Source organism: Gekko japonicus, unplaced genomic scaffold (genome assembly GCF_001447785.1).
Source record: "Gekko japonicus isolate JY-2015 unplaced genomic scaffold, Gekko_japonicus_V1.1 scaffold1123, whole genome shotgun sequence".
Classification (NCBI taxonomy): Eukaryota; Metazoa; Chordata; class Lepidosauria; order Squamata; family Gekkonidae; genus Gekko; species Gekko japonicus.
In genome coordinates, this window is record NW_015165858.1 from 185,287 (window position 1) to 188,974 (window position 3,688).

Here is a 3,688-nt window from a genome sequence, read left to right on the forward strand (position 1 = left end):
CTTTCCCTCGTCTTGTGCCGAAGCCCTGCGACCTCCCCGCTCCCTTTCCCTTTTCTTTTCGGGGTCCTCTTTAGAAGTTCCCTCGGAGGACTCCGGCCCCCTTCTCCCTTTTCTCTTTTTCTGCCCTTTACTTCTCTTCGTCGCCACTCTGGCTCCGTCTTGTTCCCTCCCCGCCGGGCTGCCAACTCACTGGCCGACCCTGGCTGCTCCACCCGGCTTGGGACCTGTCATCTCTGGGCCTGGCTCTGTTTCCTCCCCCCCCCCCCCTCCCTTTTTATGGCTGGCCACGAAAGTAACTACCGAAGCGCTGTTGCTTTGGCGTTGCTCATCCCAAATGCATTTGCCAGTGAGGTAGAGTTGCTGTTTTTAACGTCTTTGTTTACAAACAAAACAAAACACTAGGGACAGATATGGGACACTAGTCCTGCCCGGGTAACTGGTCTCTCTGCCGCCCCCGCCCCCCCCCCCCAGGATAGGAGCAGTCGCTATACCATCCACGGCCAAGGCTGGATCTGGCTTTCTTGTTAAAATGCCTCTTCTCTCAGACGGTTGTCTTGATATGCTCTAGAGGCCTAACCCCATTGTTTTCTTTTTGGAAAGTTTGTTGATGCTTCTGAACCTAGAGTGCTTTTTTTTAAATTTGGTGTGTGTGTGTGTGATGTCTCTATATATCTGTAATGAGAAGTATTTTGGATTAACTTCTGGAAAACGTACACATGGAAATATATGTAAAAGATGGCTACTCCTCTTGACTTTATATGACTTTATATAAATCTTGTACTTTATATGTTTTTAAAGTGCTGCTGCTGGCTATTGAAACAAAATGGGCAATTAGAGCCTATGAATAAAAAATTAATGTTAGGAATTAGTTTGGGGCTTTGTCTGTCCTTTTGAAGCAGCTCCAAGGCCAAGCAAATGTTACTGATTGGCTTTGGGCGGATGATAACAGGAGCACTGTAGGGCAGCAGAGAAGTGGGTTTAAGCCAGGAATTTTGGCCACTGGAAGAGAATTATAAACAGGAGTATATGGAATACATTGCTACATAGATGTGAAGGGTATCCACTACCTATCTGGTACCTCACTTGCAGCAGTGCTAGTACCTTTATAAAGGCAACATTAGTAGTAGGCACTTAAATCAGCATTATATGGTAGCAGTAGGTTTTTTGAAAACCCATCTTCTGAAAACAGCCTGCGTTTGCAGGAAAGGTGGGTTATAAATCGAAAATAATAAATAAATAAATATTTTAAATTTTGGTTCAGATTTTTGTCTTGGACCAATCTGCATTAATCAGTGAAGTTAAAAAGTCACAATATGCTGAATGTTTTTGTTTCCCAGTCAGTGCAGTTCATAGTGCTGGCAGTGAATTGGTATTATCCCTTCAATGGTTTGTGTCTATAGACACTACTTTTGTTATAATCTTGCTGCTTCACCCTGTAAAAATGTGCCTTCACGTTTAGCCTAAAGCTTGCAAGGTCAGCACTAAAGTCTTGCAGTGTCACTGACAGACTTTTATGACTGACAAAAGATGAATATCTGCACTAATTCTGTAACAATTCTCAGCGCTACTGATTGGTTGAAATTGTTTGGCTTTCTGTAAGGGAGGTGATTGTTCTGTTCTGTGTACTTGATGTGGTAAAGCCTTTTTTAAAATAGAGACTGTATGAGCAAGGCTTATACTTGTGAGTATCTACTAGCTGCCTTCCCAGTGTCTTTCTCTGTACAACTAGGTCCATGATTCATGCAAAATATCTTAGGTTCTCTGCACATCTGTACATGCTTTCCCTGTGGTTTTTAAACTTCTGACCTATTGCACCACATGGCTTCACTGGAAACTTGCCCTATAAGCATATCCAGCCTTCTGACTGCTACCTCTCCTCCAGTCTTGCTTCTCCCTTTTTAACTCCCTTGGAGGTGGTGGTGGATGTGTGTGTTGTGGTGAGATCTCCTCCAACAAAATCTTGTGTGTTGCCATTTTATTTTCTAACAGCCTCCTCTTATACTCATGTCTTGGCAATCTGCCCCTTTCAGTCTGATGCTTGGATGATGGTGGCTGTTGTTAGTGCCTATGTAGGAACTACCTACATGATAGGATTTTGTTTGTTAGCTGTTGTTTCAAGTATGAGCTTCTAGGAAATGGGTAGGATTCCAGTTTTATCAACTGTTTGCAGTATAGTTGAGGTCTGCACATATGGGAGAAGGGGGAGCAAGAAGCTGGGAATCTGGGTTTCTTGCTGTGCAGAGAAGTAGCCCACAAAATTTTTATACTCTGTGAGAAGGAGGAACTTTTTGTTAGAGCTGCTGCTTATTCATAAATACGTCAAAATTAAATTTGCATCTAAGTAGTGGCTTGAATGAACTCATTCCGCTGTCAACTTGACTTGGTGAAAATCCTTTACTCTGCACAGTGCTCAGACTTTTTTTTTTGGTCCTATGCTGTCGGGTTAAAAAGTAGCTAAATTTTACGACATATGTCAATTTTCATGTTTTAGAATGCCAACTAGAACATGACTGTTGTTGGCTCAAATATTAGATGATAATTATACTTAAGTACTTAAGTACTTAAGTATAATATATTTAAGCACACTTAAGTAATGTAATGTTTAAAATTACTTCAATAAAGTTGAAATGAGAGTCTAGGCCTTGCTCTTCACCCTGCATGAAATACTGTGGGAATCTCATGCAGACTGGCTATGTGCTGTTGTTTGGTCAAATGCATTTGTGGTGAAACCAGAATGTTTTGAATCTTCTGATATTCTGAAAATGTTCTTCTGTACAGTGCCTTGACTGTAGTCTTATCACTCTTGTCTGCTCCCTTAATTGTCACTTTCTTATCACTCTTGTCTGCTTCCTTGTCACTTTAAAACTATCATGATTTGGTTTCTTTCATTTTTAGAGTGACTCAGTCTCAACATTTGTATAAAAGTTGAACCTGTAGAGCCCTGTGGTTTTTGCAAGGCAAGTGCCTGCAGATGCGTTCTCTGTGTGCAGTGCCTTGTTAGCTAAATGTTTTGCTGGGTTGGCAGTGTAAATGCCTATTCGTATTTCAGACTGGCAGTTTGCCACTTGCCTGGCTGTCTGCAGGGAACAGCATTTGCCCCCAGGCAAGCTGCCAAGTGGCAAGTACACAAGCCTGCCTTACCCCTCTTTCTCCAGCCTGTTTACTCATGGCACTCCCACCAGTTACCATAGTGCTTTCTCTTCTCCTGCCCCACCCCTGTCCTCCACGCTGAGTAAATGCAACACTTTCTATTTTCTGCACAGAAGAAAATGAAGCCAGCCAGGGAAATGTGGGGAGGCTCCATAACTGCCCTTCTTCCTCTTGTACACAGTGGAGGAGGTCAAGCAACTAGTCTGAAATGGGGTGGGTGACAGCCTTTGCAGTCCATCTTTGCAAAGCTTTGCTTCTTGCAACAGTTTGTTGTGGTTCCTGTGAAACTGATTCATTAGTGCTGCAACAATAATGTCGAAAATGCAGTAACTTCAATTACACTTCCTGCAAATACGTATTTCTCTCAATATGTGCTAAATCTTGCTGCACAATAAAGCTCCTACTGTATCTTTACAAAAGAGAAAAAAATTAACTTTGAAAAACTGCAGTAGTTTAAATAATCAGTAACCTGCCTCTCTGTCTGTTCTCAAATTATATATAAGGAAGCTATACCCTGGAATATTCACAGCCAATAAAT

At 42.1% G+C, this 3,688-nt stretch overlaps 1 protein-coding gene across 2 annotated transcripts in view; it reads left to right on the forward strand.

Annotated features, from left to right (window-relative positions):
• TMEM131 (transmembrane protein 131) overlaps positions 1-3,688 on the forward strand; it is a 110,301-nt gene that overhangs the window by 663 nt on the left and 105,950 nt on the right. The window lies entirely within an intron of this gene.